The sequence below is a fragment of the Lactuca serriola genome, chromosome 8, assembly GCF_051521515.1.
Source record: "Lactuca serriola cultivar US96UC23 chromosome 8, Lser_US96UC23_V15, whole genome shotgun sequence".
NCBI lineage: Eukaryota > Viridiplantae > Streptophyta > Magnoliopsida > Asterales > Asteraceae > Lactuca > Lactuca serriola.
Window position 1 is genome coordinate 173188200 of NC_136415.1, and position 16403 is coordinate 173204602.

Consider the following 16403-nt stretch of genomic DNA (forward strand, 5'->3'; position numbering starts at 1 on the left):
CGAGTAGTTATACTATTTTTTTTTATTGATAAATGATTATTGGTTTGTAAGTGTTTGTTTTGGTTGATTAATGTTTTTGAACTTGAATCAAATTTACTTGTTTGCTACTGTGCAATTGTGCATGTGGGTGTAAACAAGTATAAATGAATGATATTTTAATCAATGCATGCACATCCTCATTCCACTTTATTACTTTTTTATTACTTTTATTTTAATCAATGACTTTCGTCATTTTAATAATCATTTTAATGAATGTTTCTTTTTATCCATGTTGTGGTAAAATAACAATGAAAAGAACATAACGCAAGCAAAGGAGGGGACAATGGTTGGGTCCAAGTTCATGGTACCTATTGAACAATTCAAAATCAAAGTCTAATATTCAAAACAATTCAAATCAAAATTCTTAAACAATTAAGAACAAAACAACACTTATTCCTTGACCATCTTGTCGAGTTAACGCATCTTCAATCTCTATACATAAAACAAAAATAAACATATTTAGTATTAAAAAAAATGTTACCAAATAAATTAAAAGCACAAAACTTATTACCTAGCTATATTATTCGGATTTTTGGCACACGTACGACAATGTCTATTAAGACTACTTGTACCGTGTCTTGATGGATCGACTTTAAGTGTAGCGAAACAATACTTACACCTTGCTTGCCTTCGTTCAACCCCATCATTTTCTACTACCCACAACATATCAAAATGTTGCCAACATGTGGACCTCTCCTTCAAATTCAAATGCTAAACAAATTAAGTAAAAAAAATCTAGGTAGATTTAAAGCATGTAAAAAATAAAGTATCAAAGTTATAAAACTAATAGATTCAAAACGGAACCTAATTCAAGTATAAAGATGTAAATTAGTCAATTACTTTAAATGCATATTTGTATAAAATTAAAAAGAAACATACTTGAATTGGGAGGTTAGCTTCCATGAATGTTCTTAAAAAGAAAAAACAACTCAAAACCTTCAACTTAAAGAATAATAAGTTAAGTGAAAATGTAGAGGTGGAAGGGCCTATTTATAATGAGAAGTTGTGAGATGTTGACAAAACATGAAAATTAAAAGATTGCTAATGTCAAAAAATTTGTCTCTTGCTTTTATGTTCAAATTTTCAAAGTTGAAGCCTTCAAGGTCAAAGATACAAAAAAACAAGTTAATGTGGTTGCAAATAAATAAATAACTAACAATTCAGAATTTCAACATATCTTAAATTAAAACATACAACCCAAAATAAATTATCCAATAGTCAAATACATAATTTCTTTAAAAAAGAATCAACGTACAGTGCCTTATCCAAAGTATGAAGTGCCTAATTGCCTATCCAATAGTCCAATATGAACACGTAAGTTAATAACTGTGATATGACCTAAATGTCATTTTTTTAAACCAATATTTTATATTTATTTATTTATTTATTTATTTTTAAATAAATCAATGTCGTCAATAACCTAATAACCTAAATGTAATTTTTTGTTTGTTAATTTTTTTATAACGGTTGAAAGATTATGGGTAATAAAAAAAATACGGGTTTTCCGGTTCTAAACCCATTTGACCCGGTTCTACTTTACCCACTTTCCTATTTCTGGGTTTTCGGTTCTAGACCCACTTTACCTGGAAGCAAACCCGGAACCGAACCGGACCCGGTTCCTATATACCGGTCCGGTTTCCGGTTCTTAAAAAAATCTTTAAACGGTTCCGGGTTTTCCGGGTCCGGGTTTGGACCCACTTTCATCTCATTTGACAAGTCGGTAAGACTTCAATAGTAATAATGAGTTGAGTGTTACTTGTTTTATCTCATTTGTATTATATCCCGACTTTATTGCATTAGCAAGTAATTCATAGAAAAAGTTTATGCAGTTAAACTTATGAATTAAATAGTGGTGACTCAAACGGAGTCATGTGCTCGGTTCCGTGTCTGACCCACTCCTAAGAGTCACCCGATGTGCCCCAGGTATGTGCAATTTAAATTTTTTAATAAGCTGTTGATCCTAATGAGTCTGCCCTAAGTCCACAACCAAACAAGGAACAAGTCCTAAGGCGGGCTCACCATTTCTATGCCAGTCATTTCTTAATCACACATAACGGCGAGGCACACCTTATAAATCTTAGAGTTTTTAGTTGATTTTTTTTTGTAATACCACATAGTAAAATCTCATGTCAACATCCAATGAAGTAAAATGCAGGCCAAATTCATTGATAAACTTTTAGTACATATTGTTTTGGCGAAAATTTGACCTCATAAGGGTGTACATTACATCAATGCAAAAGATAGCTTTGACAACACAAAAGCCCTTTAAATAGTGAAATCACTTAATCGCAGGGTCAACCTTCATACAAAGGAGTAGCACCAACGCATACTTGTAAACCTACACTACAAAGATATGTGAGTAGTAATGAATCCTAGTCACGACGATCCTTCTCTGGCGGAGCTTAGGATGATGTAGATGCGCCTTGTAGTTCTGATAACCTTCGTTTGGTCGCAGTCATCCTTTCTTCGAGAGCCAAATACCTTTTCCGATACTCCCTTGCTTCTGCTCGAGCTGCAAGAAGGTCCTGAATGAGTTGATCTCTGTAGTGGGAGTCCCGATCTAGATCTCTGGTGCGAGCAGTGGTAGACTCTATGATGGCACTCAGTTCCCGGACTCGATCGGTCGTCATCCTACCGCGATCATCCATGATCGCTATCTGTTGAGTCATGACTGGGAGAGCTCTATCGGCTGGTCCTCCGTTGCTGAGGTCATAGAAACCTCGTTGACCTCTGTATGGTGATTGTTGTCGCTGACGGCGACCCCATCCTTCAATCATGGTCGCCCATCGAGGTATGGGTCCGAAGTAGTCGTATCGATTGACGGGAACCCTGGCTATAAAGGGAGGATTGATGACCTCTGGTTCTTTTTCGCTTTCGTCTTCATCCATATTAACCTCAATGTCTTCCTCTTCTTCCTCTTCTCCCTCTTCTTCTTCTTCCTCTGGTTCTTCCTCGGGTTCCCCTTTGGGTTCTTCTTCGGGATCCTCTTCGGGTTCTTTTTCGGGATCCTCTTCGGGATCTTCTTCGATCCAGCCGACATTTCCCTGATTGGGAAAGTATGGGTCTCCTGGTAGATGAAATCCTGCCATGTCGTCTGTACGAGAATAGGGGTGTAAGAAGCATGTAACGGATAAAAATAATAATATAGCGCTATAGCAACAAACAAATACTCCTATAGTATTTTAAGTGTTTAGATTTTTTTTCTTAGAGCGTTTTGTATAGAGTGTAGCTAGGTGGTTAGATTTGTTTCCCACTATGACTATCCCCCGGTATGTGTAAGTCATTTCTCGGACAGATATAGTTAATCAGGCTATATCCCTTCCAGAATTGATTCACATATACCAAGGCATACTCATAGTGTACAACTCCTCTTCTTTTACTTTATGTTCTCCTAGTTATGACACTATGCAAGTATGTAGTGCATGTATGTATACTTTTAACAAGAACTATTTATTTTCTAAAAGTATATTTATTTGAAAATTGTTCAAATCAGAGACTTATAGTCCCAAATGTGTTTATAGTTTGCATATCTTATGTGGTTCGATATACTTAGTTCACTATAAATCGTGCTCTGATACCAATCTGTCACACCCCCAAACCAAGGATGGGGGAAACGTCCGGGGGTGGAGGACTTCATGTATAGTATCATAACAACAATTGCAATAGTGATTAAAGTAAACACAACCAACATATATATAATTGAAAGAGTTACATCATTGTATGAATTACATGTTTCCAAATCAATTACATTATGTTGCCAAAATGAAATGTTTGTCGCCTTAACGTCCCATCCTCAAAAGCATTTGGTTACCTGTTTAGTGATTTCCTGAGAATACAAGTTGTTTTGAAAAAATGTCAACACAGAGGTTGGTGAGTTCATAAGCATTGGTATGTAGTTATGAAAACCTTTTCTTGTAAAAGTAGTGTTCGTTCCAGAAAATCCAATATTTTCCTTAATACGTAAAAATGTAGTCTTAAAACCCAAGACCAAAATGCATAAGTAACGTTCCTTACCTACAATAAATAATGCAAGTTTAAATTGACATAAAATCATTTGATTTCATTGAAATCCCCGTAAATCTCATGTTTGTTAATTCTTAATGTGAGTTATTATAACCATGCTATGACCTAGATGGCCTGAAACGACGTTCTTCAGGCATCGGAAATGTTATGACATTTGTTACCCCAGACCTGCTGGTCTAGCTGTTGCATGCAGCTAAGGTGTGGGTTTGTCGGACCCAATATAGATCTATATACAACTATCACGCTCTCCTTCCAGGAGACTCTGGTTACAATACAAGACTTATTTGTAAAGTGGAGCGAATGTCTCACAAAAGTCATTAACGCATTTATGTGTAACAAAATGAAAACCCCTTTTGTATAAATATACCCTTTAGTAATGGGTTTATTATGTAAACGTATCATAAACTATACCTATTATAGTTTATCCTAACTGTTTGTAACGTATTTGAAACATAAACTATACTTATTATAGTTTATCCATAACATTTGTAATGCAAAAGAACCCCATTTTATGTGAGTTGAATGTATAGCAAAACATAAATTTTTGGGTGAAAATCATGCGTTAAAATGACGAAAAACGGGCTTAAAATGAAGTTTGGTTCAAAAACCGGAAATCTAGACCGAACCTGCGAGGTTCGGCCCTAAGGGAGTGAGAACCGAGAGTGGAGAAGGAAGGAACCGAGAGTAGAAGGGAGGACCGAAGGTGCGAGGGGAGGAAAAAGAGCAAGAGGCGAGGCTCGGTCTCAGCTGTGAAGGCGAGGCTCGGTTCAAAGGAAGGTTTCGGTTTAGAGGGAGGTTTCGGTCCCTAGGGTTCGGCTCCTAAGAGGGTTCGTCTCCTAAGAGGGGTTTCGGCTCCTTAAGGCTGTTTTTCGCGTAGACTTCCGTTTTTGAGCTGTTTTTGACCCAGTTAACGGTCAAGATGACCCAAATGATTATAAAACGTTACGGGAACTTTTGAGAGAGATTTGGGAGAGATTTAAAATAGAGAGAGATAGAGTGGAAACGATTGAGAGAGGTTTCGTTTGTGACATTTTTGAGTGTACATCTTCGCAACGCAAGGTCCATAAACCTCGTTAAGCAATGTTTAAGGGTCCTACACACTCCCAATGAGTACGCAACATGGTTTTATCGGTTTGGTTCGTTACTTACCATAATTTTAGGTTAAGGAAATCTAGATATACGAACTTCTCAATTGATGATTTCTCATTAGAATAGAGAGTTGTATAGTAATTTCCTAGCGTAAACCCTAGTATACAAGGGTTAAATGAGTTGACCGGTTTGACTCGTTGACTTTGTTTGACTTTGACTAAACCAGAATTTGATTGTTGTCACATATGGAGAGGGTATAGTCATTTGTTATTGATCCGAGAGCATGGATTAGACATAGTCATTCGTTCTTAGTCCAAGAGTATGGAGAAAGAATAGTCATTTGTCCTTAATCCAAGAGCATGGATTAGAAATAGTCATTCGTCCTTAGTTCGAGAGTATGGAGTGGGCATAGTCATTTGTCATTGACCTGAGAGCATGGATTAGACATACCTGATCCGGGAGTATGAATTTGGTAAAATTGTTAATTTTAGATCTGAGAGTATAGATCGTTTCGTTGTGAGGTTCGACGGGGTGGGGTAAAATTTCTTATATGAGGGTATATTGCAAGTTATAATATATATATATATATATATATATATATATATATATATATATATATATATAACATTGTTGGATTGAAATCCCTATGTACTCACCAAGTTTCCCAACCTAACCCACTCAATTTATTTTATCACAAGTGGCTATATGAAAGATACATCATGCCGAGATATTCAAGGAATATTAAGCCACTAGTTTAATTACTGGAAGGCTTGTAAGATTTCGTTATGCTTATGTTTATGTATTGAAGATGACATCCCAATGTTTTAATATAAATAAAATACATTTCTTCGTAAATGATTTGATAATACAATTATCATCTTTTCTGGGAACAAATTCCGCAATACTATTTTTCAAAAAGGATACTCTGATTTTTAAATATGCATAAACAGATCGATCTTTCTTGGCCGTGAAATTTGGGATGTCATAGAGGATATCTCATAATATTTAGGGTTACAGTAATTATCGCATATGGTATTCAAAATAAGGAATCAGACAAAATCAATACCAGATAATTACATAAATCAGATTAGGTAGATAATTACCGAAAAACAGAAAAATCATTTCTCCCGTCATGACAGAAGCACTTTCATGTCGTGATAACAAGTTTTTCTAGTTCATATCATGTGCAATCAATGTTTGACAAGCCAAATCTCTGATACCGCTGATGGTATTTATATAAAACAGAACATGTACAATGCGGAAAACAATTAACAATTAATAGGATACATGCATCCTATAAAGGGTCTATGTCATACACCTTGAATGCAACATACAATGAACAACTAAACCTAGCATAACCCTAGTAGATTTCAAAAAAACACAAAGTATAGGTGTTGGGTAGCGTAGGAATTAGTTTGTATTGCGTCATTGGGCTCGGTTTATAGTCCAGTTTTGCACTCCGGTTTGGGCCTGTCCAACCGTGAGCTTGTAGGGTTTACTATATAATAATGTGCTTGCATGCATATTAGGAAAACGATCTAGAATACGATTTACAGAATTCCGATAGCTTTGCAGATTTCTTTATCGTTCTTGTAAACCTTTAATCCTCTACAGTTGTAGTTCTTCATCGAGCTCTTCTGAGGATTGTTTATAATCATTCGACATTGTTCGATTTATTCTTGAGTTGTTTACTGTTTTCGTGTTCTTGCTGTTTACTCTTTATTTTACATGTTTAAGATCTAATCGATCTTCAAGTTAGTTTTTAACTTATCAATTGGTATCAGAGCCGGAGGCTGTGTAATCGATACACTTCTTTTCTGAAAAAGGTTTTCGATTAGGGTTGTTCCGCAATTACTGATATTTATTGAGCCGTCATCTCATTATTGACGTATCTCGATATTTATTGTTTTGCCCTAATTTGATTTATTACAAGTCTGATCTTTGAACAGGTTATTCGATCATTATGGACGAGTCGCAATCGAATCCCATCAATATTTCAAACAACATTGGATCAACAACGAAGATTCCCATTCTGTACACCCATGATTATGAAGTCTAGGCGCATCACTTTGAAGATTATGTTATAGGATCTGAGGATAATGGATACCTCATCTGGGAAGCAATCATTAATGGACCGTTTTCTCATTCTGCAACTTCAAGGATTATTAAAACTCAAAAGGAGTATAATGATCTTCTGAAAGATGTTAAAGATATTGCGCAAGATGAAAAGGATAAATTTCAGTGCAATATCAAGGCGTTAAGATTGATCAGATTCGCCCTTCAGTCCGACACTTTCAGGGTAGTAAGTTCATGCACGACGGCAAAAGAAATATGGGACAGGTTACATGAACTGTACTCTACAAACGAAGATCTAGAACACGCCATTCAAACATTACTCTTGTCTGAGTTTGGTGAATTTAGGCAAGGAACTGAAGAAACCGTGACCCAAACGTTCGATCGCTTCAATCATCTTCTTAGCAAGATGATCAAACATGACATCGAAAGAAAGCTTATTGAGCAGAAGGTTACGTTCTTAAATGGTCTAAGATCAGAGTGGAGGGCAGTCGTGTCTACAGTTAAAGCCCACGAGCAATTTAAATCATATTCCTTGGCGAAACTGGTGGGCATTCTCAAATCTTAGGAGAAGATTGTGTTGCAGGAGAAGAATGTGGTTTCAAGCCTAGGATCGTTAGCCCTCCTGTCCAAAAGTAAAGCTGTGATGGAAGACGAAGACCTCAACTTGGAAGATTATGACCTCACGTCTGAGGATTATGCTATGATGGTGTCTAACCCCAAGAGGTTCATCAAGAAGAGATTTCCCTCCAACAAAAACCGAAACTGGCAGGGGAGTTATAGTTCTGAAAAGGTTAAAGATGAATCGAAGGTTGAAGAGTCTAAGAAGGAATCGAAGGCAGAAGGTGATTCTGGAGTAAGCTGTTACTATTGTGGTGGAAAGAACCACTATGCAAAGGATTGTGTCCTTAAAAAGATGGCTGAAAAGGATGAGGAAGCTTTGCTGCAGAAAAAGCTTGATGAGATAAGGAAGAAGAAATCTACCGCTAACCCTTCTATGAATGCTCTAATTGTGCAGGGTTCGGTTGCTGATGACGAGTTCGGTAGCGTGGAAGTTTGGTCAACCGACTCTGAAGACGATGAAGTGAGGAAGCCTTCTCATGGAAAGGCCTGTGTGGCTAAAGAAGAAAGCAGTGGAGGAAGGTGTTTGATGGTGTCCGACGTATCTCAGATGAGGGGATACAACACTGATGGTGGGAGTAATGAACCGAAGGAGCAACAGGATATGTGCTTTACAGCAAAGCCGCTCAACGTGCAGTTCAATGAGCTCGACGAACTGATCAAGAAGGTACAATCCATCTTTGTCTCATTTAAAGTCCCACAAAGCTCATATGAAAAAGAACTAAAAAGTGTTAATTCAAGAATCTCTCATCTAGATAGTAGTTTAACTCAAACGCGAGTCACCAATTCTAACCTAACTGACCAATTAAGCTGGGTGTCTTCGAAGACTGAGGAACGACACATGTGGATTGAACTAAAGGAGTCGGAATTAATCAAAACAAAAGATGAAAACATTTATTTACAAAGAGACAATTTAAAGTTGTTGAAACAGCGAAATGTTTTTTGTTTAATTGCCAAACGTCTTTACACTAATATTACTCAGCTTCATTTGGATTGTGAAATAGGACAAAACCCTTCCTTAAATTTAAGGAGGATGAAATTGATGCTGAAGCGTATAATTGTGAGAGTGTTATTTCATCTGAGGATGTTAATCCGACGTACATGTATGGACTGGACAAAATAGAATCTTTCATTAAATCCAAGGACCATAAGGACATGCTTAAAAACCTTTTGGATGAAAATGATAAACTGAAACTGAGAACCGAAACCATACAAAAATTTGATTCTTTAAACGCCAACTTGAGCTCAGAAAATAAAATTGATGTTGAAAATGCATCTGAGCTTAATGAGGACGATAATATGAGTGAAATTTCTGTAGAGGACACGGTTGACTGATCAGAATTTGTAAAAAGCGAACCCGAAAACCACAAGAATCTAATTTCAGAAAATTCAGTAGAGTTCGCTCGTTTGTCCCAACAAAAGTCCCCGATTCTTGCAGAGAAGGCCGTAGTATATCAAAAGGTTAGAACCACTCCAAATCAGGTATACAAGGTCACAGGCGTAACCGAACATCAGACTGCTGAACTCACAGCTATTGTAAACGAAGACAATGCTGATGGCTGCGATGAGTTCTTCTGGTCAGCTCCAATCGATAATGCTGATGAAACAGTAGGTTTGTCTGAAAGGACCTCATGGAAAAGCAAAGGGAGATACGTACCAGAACCCTTGAATAAACCTAATAACTTCGATGTGCCAAGCACAAGCGGTACGAAAGACATTCCTCAAGAAAAAGGAATTCCAGCAAAAGAAGTCACAACTTCAAGTGAAACTTCCTCAGTTCAGAGTGAACCAGCCATAGAAAAACCGAAACCGAAAGCTAATATCCATCATCAACCGAAGCAGATGAGAAATCAGAAACGTCAAAGGAATCAGAGATACAGGAAGAATCTCTCTGAAAGAAAACAGTTCTGGCAATCCCATAATGCTTATTTCTCTCATCAAGACAAGAACCTAAAGTCTGAGAAAAATCCTATCGAATCGCAAGAGAGACACAACAACCGAAAGCAGAGGTTCGGTTCGGAGAAAAACATCAACCGAAAGCAGAGGTTCGGTTCAGAAAATGATTTCAACCGAAAGCAGAAGTTCGGTTCAGAGAACTACACCAACCGAAAGCAAAGGTTCGGTTCAGAAATCAAAAGAGATCAAAGCTCTAAGGTAAGTCCCACCAATGATCAAAAGCAAAAAGGTCACCTAGAGTCTCCAGCCAAGAAGTCATCTCAATCTAAGCTCTCTCATTCTATCTCATCTAATTCTGCTAATTCTTCCAACTCTTCTTCACCTCATTCTAAATCCCATTCTGCTCTTTCTCAAAAATCTCAATCATCAGCAGAACAAAAGGGAAAACAGAAGGTTTCAGCGTCTGAACCAGAGTCAAAACCAAAAGAACCAAATCCTAATAAAATTAAAGTTTTTACCATCAAAAAGAAAGATGAAACAACTCTAATTAAACGAACATATTTTGTTGACATCTCTCTTACTATTCCTGTTCCTGTGAAAGGCTCACGAGGACCCAAGAAACTTTGAGTTCCTAAATCTACTTAATTTTTGCAGGTTATCAGTGACGAGCAGTTTGACGAAGAATGGTACATTGATAGTGGCTGCTCAAGTCACATGACAGGAAGGAAGGAAGAGCTAAGGGAATACAAGTCTCTTTCAAATGGTGGAAACATCAAATTTAGAAATAACTCCTTCGGCACCATAAAAGGATATGGAATGATTACTAACGGTGATTTCACGATAAGGAAGGTTGCATACGTGGAAGGGCTACAACACAACCTCATCAGTGTATCTCAGCTTGTTGGAGGTACCGGTCTCAAAGTCTCGTTCGATGATGAGGGTTCTGAAATAATTGAGAAGAAGACGAAAAGAGTTATTCTCAAATCTGAACGCAAAGGTGAAATGTTTCCTCTAAACCTCAAACCCATCAAAGGAAACCCATCTATCTGCTTGTTATCAAAAGCGCAATCTGACGAAAGCTGGCTGTGGCACCGATGGCTCTCTCATCTTAACTTTAAGGACATCAACAAACTTGTCACTGGAGGTCACGTTCGAGGTCTTCCACTGCTCAAGTTCGATAGAGACCATCTGTGTGCTGCATGTGAAATGGGGAAGCAGAGTCGTCAAAGTCACCCATCTATAATAAACACTAAAGTTGTTGAACCACTTGAATTACTTCATATTGATTTGTGTGGTCCTTCATCCATCGAAAGCTTCGGTGGTAGCAAGTATATTCTTGTTGTTGTTGATGACTTTTCACGTTTTACGTGGGTGTTCTTTCTGAAGCTTAAATCTGAAGCAACTCCTAAGCTAAAGGTGTTCATCAAGCAGATTGAAGTACAGCTGAAAAAGGTCGTTCGCAACATCAGGAGCGACAATGGTCTGGAATTCAAAAATAGAGAATTCGAAGAATTCCTGGCAGAAAAGGGAATTAGTCACAACTTCTCAGCTCCCTACACTCCTCAACAAAACGGGATTGTCGAAAGACGAAACCGATCTTTGTGTGAAGCCGCCCGAACCATGCTAAGTTTCGCTTCCTTACCTCTTTATTTTTGGGATGATGCTATTTCTGCTGCTTGTTTTACACAGAACAGGTCATATCTCAACAAGCGATTCTCACTCACTCCTTATGAGATTCTCAACATCAGGAAGCCCAATGTGAAGTTTTTCCATGTGTTCGGTTCTAGGTGTTTCATTTTCAATTCCAAAGAACACCGAAACAAGTTCGATGTCAAAGCCGACGAAGGGATATTTCTGGGATATTCTCTCACTTCTAAGGCGTACAGGGTATTAAACAAGCGTTCGAGGAAAATCGAAGAAACTTACTACGTGACTTTTGATGATGGCTATGTCAAAAAGCTAAAGGCCAATGAAGACACAGTTGGGGAAATCTTTCCTCAAACTGGCCAAGTCACAGTCTCGATCGCTAATCTATTCGAGAAGTTCATGGAGCTCTTTGATGAACCAGAGAAAGCCACTCTATCAGAAGTAGGCGCAGCAGACAACAAGGTAGATCACATGAAGCAAGTTGTTGAAGACGCTGCAAGAAGAATGAATGAAGGAGAATCAAGTTCTGACGAACCTCCATCACATAATACTTCAGTCGAGGGGGAGGATCAACCATCGTCAACTCAGCCGACCTCACAAGTTGAGGAGGATCCAAGCACTTTGCCAACCGAAAGCACTTCACCAACCGAAAGTGCCACACCATCCAAAGGTGCATCAACGCCTGAAAGCTCCACACCTCAAGAATCCTCTGAAGCTCAAAACATTCCTGAAAGCTCATCTATTGAGGGGGAGCATGCTGACATGTCTTACGACTATGAAAGCCAGTCCGAACCAGAAGAAATGATAAACGCTGAATTAGATCCAACCTTTGATCCAAACTACCCTCCTCTCACCAAATGGACCAGGGATCATCCTATTTCTCAAGTTGTTGGTGATGTATCTGAAAAAGTTCTGACTCGATCACAACTCAAGGCAAAATAGACTTCCTTGTTTTCTAAAGTCGAATTCTGCATGTTTAACTCATTCGTATCAAAAGTTGAACCAAAGACAGTTAATACTGCTCTTGATCACTCCGATTGGGTTCAAGCTATGCAAGATGAACTGAACGAATTCGAGAGGAACAAAGTCTGGCGTCTTATTCCAACTCCTCCAGATGCCTTGGTTGTTGGTCTTAAATGGGTCTTTAGGAACAAAATGGACAAGGAAGGAAACGTAATTCGCAACAAAGCTCGTCTGGTCGTGAAAGGCTACTGTCAGGAGGAAGGGATTAATTATGAAGAAACGTTTGCTCCCGTAGCTAGGCTGGAATCTGTAAGAATATTTCTAGCCTATGCTGCCCACAAAAACTTTGAGGTTTACCAAATGGACGTCAAGTGTGCATTCCTCAATGGTGAACTCGAAGAAACTGTGTATGTGGAGCAACCTCCTGGCTTTGTAAATGAAAGGTATCCTAATCATTGTTATATTTTGGATAAAGTCGTGTATGGACTGAAACAAGCTCCGAGAGCCTGGTATGAAACATTGACTAAATTTTTAAGGATGTCCAAAATAAGCAAGGTTCGGTTGACCCAACCTTCTTTCGCAAGAAGGAAGGTAACCACCTTATGATCGTTCAAATTTATGTCGATGATATCATCTTTGGCTCCACGAATCCTAGCCTAACAGCTGAATTCAGAAAGCTGATGGAGACTAAATTTGAAATGAGCTCAATGGGTCCTATTAACTTTTTCCTTGGTTTAAATATTAGACAGGGACCCGAAGGCATCTTTATCAATCTAGAAGCTTACACAAAGACTCTCCTAGCAAAGTTTGGCATGATGGGAGATTCCAAAGTCAAAGTTCCAATGGCGTTCGGCACCAAGCTCACCCCATCCCTGGACAAACCGGCTGTTGATATTACGCTTTATCGACAGATGATAGGCTCACTAATGTATCTCACTGCTAGCAGGCCTGACATAATGTTTTCTGTTTGTTACTGTGCTCGATTTCAGGCAAATCCACGCGAACCTCACATGCTTGCAGTGAAGAACATTCTACGCTATCTCAAGCGAACCACCTCTCTAGGTCTATGGTATCCTTCCAACTCAGGCTTCTTCGTTCAAGCCTATTCAGATGCGTACCTTGGAGGTTGTGGACTCGACAGAAAAAGCACAACTGGTGGCTGCCAATTCCTTGACGGGAAGTTGGTTAGCTGGCAGTCAAAGAAACAAACGTGTGTGTCTTTGTCCACTGCAGAAGCTGAATACATTGCAGCTGCATCCTGCACCTCTCAAGTGATTTGGATCCAGAGTCAACTCAGAGACTATGGACTCAATATGAAAAAGATCCCACTATATTACGACTCTGAAAGTGCAATTAGGATCTGTCATAACCCAGTGCAACACTCCAAAACCAAACACATAGCACTGAGGTATCACTTCATCAAAGATCATGTGGAAGATGGAAATGTTGAAGTACACTTTGTTAGAACCACTGATTAACTGGCTGATGTCTTTACCAAAGCTCTTCCCGAAGCCTCATTCAACAAAATTCTACAAGGGCTAGGTATGATGGAATTAGAATCAGTACCACAAACTACCTCTCGATCTCAAACGTAAGAAGCGAAATTGACCGAACGTTCGGGTTCGGTTGCATCATCTGCACTCGCTCATCATTTCAAAGGTAGTTTTCTTGGTTGTAAATTTCTTGTACAAAGTTGTTTATCTATTCGTCTAAAGTATTACCTACTTGAATGTCAAATTTCCTTGGTTTCTAAAAATTTTTCAAAACCGAAACCTACCGAAGGTTTGGGTTCGGTTTTTCAAAAATTTTCAAAACCGAAACCTACCGAAGGTTCGGGTTCGGTTTTCCAAAATTTTTCAAAACCGAAACCTACCGAACGCTCGGGTTCGGTTTTCCAAAATTTTTCAAAACCGAAACCGCTCGGGTTCGGTTTTCCAAAATTTTTCAAAACCGAAACCGCTCGGGTTCGGTTTTCCAAAATTTTTCAAAACCGAAACCAACCGAACGCTCGGGTTCGGTTTTTCAAAAATTTTCAAAACGGAAACCAACCGAACACTCGGGTTCGGTTTTTCAGAATTTTTCTCAACCGACACCAACCGAACGTTCGGGTTCGGTTCCTAATTTTTCCAAAGTTTTTTTTTAACTCCTTTTAATTTCTTTCTGAATCTTATTCTTTTTACTTTGTTATTCTTAATTTTTTTTATATATATCCAAAATTCCAAAAATATTTTGTTCTTTATTTACTTTTTAGTCTTTCATCGTATATGAGTGTTCGTTCGATTATGGGAAATTTTTTTTAATAAATTACTTAAGTGTCCCTAGAAGCATGCTGCTGTATGCGACCAAAGTCTCATCATATTTTGAATAACAGCCTTAATGACTTGGTATACACAAACCTTGTCTTCCCAATTAGGCTATCACATTTATTCTAATCAAGAGCTACCTAACTCTCTTCTCACATGAGATAAGAGTTTTCTGCTTGGTCCTTCGTTTATAGCAGAGGTAATTTGATTTCTCACACCATCTCCATTACTTTCTCCATTACATTCGTTTCATCAATGTAACCCTTGAGACTCTCAGAAATTACCACTGAGGTTTATGGTTACTCAAAATCTGTGTTTATGATCTTAGTTTCGTGCCACTACGAGTTGAGTGAAACCCAAAATTCAATACCAAATCTGAATTGACGGTGAACAATTAATTTGATCAAGTTTTCACTAATGAATTGACGGTCATATCCTCATGAAATCTCAAGTTTTTTTTGTGTGATTCCTATGAAATTGTTACACACCATAACATTTCTTCCCTTGGGATCCAGTTTTAATTTTTTTGTTAAGATTTCTATTTACCAGTCACTTTAACATTATTTCATGCCTACTTGTTCAATAGACTACACCGGTCTCACAAGTACTTTGTTCACTTTCTATCTTATTTCAAGATTAGAACTGTTGAATCAAAGCTAAAGCCACCCTAAGGAGCCTAATTAAAAGAAGCCTTTCAACACTTCTTAATAAGTGTTTGATCGTTATTCAACGGGAAACCACACTAACACTTTAACGTCTCTCTTGACTTTGAAGGAAGAGATTCGTGCCCGGGATCATTTGTTTTGTGTCATTATTGACATCACATTTATTCCTAATAAGATTTGCTTTATTTCTTTTCTTTTTACACCCTTAGCACGAAAATCTATGATTTTCCAAATTCTGGTACTAATAATTACAGGCTGTTTTACTGAATTGGTGGTTAATTAAAAGACGTGGTCAAAATTAATCCACGTGGGCGTATCATTCAAAAGATGCCGTCACAAGGATAAGATGAAGGGTTGCTGACTCAGGTGGGAGTCTAATGGATTGAATTTCAAACGGCGGTAAATCGGGGACGCATGCGAAATTGAAACGTCCATTCTTTAACTGACACTGTGGACGCGTGTGCGAATTTGAAGCGATTCCAATCTGGCACATAAAGGCGCGTGTGGATTTGAAACGGTTTCTTCCGAAACGGCGCTTGTTGGGCGGCGTGTTACAAGGAATCTGACATTCTCTCTCATGGTGATCATCGCATTCCTTAACTGTCACGCATCAGTCAAATTCCGGAGAAAACCTTTCGTATTTCGATAGAAGATTTGAACAAATTTTTCTCTCTCCTGCAAACCACTATAAAAGGCGACCTCATCTCCCTTTTACCTCTTTACCGCATCCAAATTTCCAAGAGAGCAAAAATTCCCTGAAAACCTAACTGTTCATCATCTTCTTCCCCAATTCAACAATGGCAGAATCATCGTCAGTTCACGCTACTTCCCACATCCTTCCCATTCGCCCTCAACAGTGTTTGGTGATCGATTTAACCCCTTAGGCGTACGATTCCTACATGTTCCCGATTATCGAGTGCCTGAAGTATTCCCTTATCGCTCCTGTACTTTCACGGGTGGAAACAGTGCCCATGGTGATATTATCGTAGATCTATGCGACTGCACATTATGACAAAGCAGTCGATAGAATCTTCTTCGAGGTTGCTGATCACAAAGCCTCGATTTCCAGGCAACAGTTTGGCTC

The 16403-nt window shown here is 38.4% G+C and overlaps 1 long non-coding RNA gene across 1 annotated transcript; it reads right to left on the reverse strand.

Moving 5' to 3' along the window:
• Positions 1-326: 326 nt before the first annotated feature.
• Positions 327-729, reverse strand: LOC145070953 (uncharacterized). Its single transcript, XR_013690163.1, has 2 exons — positions 551-729; positions 327-471 (listed from the first exon to the last, which is right to left on the reverse strand). It is a non-coding gene; the product is annotated as an uncharacterized LOC145070953 (long non-coding RNA).
• Between the last annotated feature and the right edge of the window lie 15674 nt (positions 730-16403).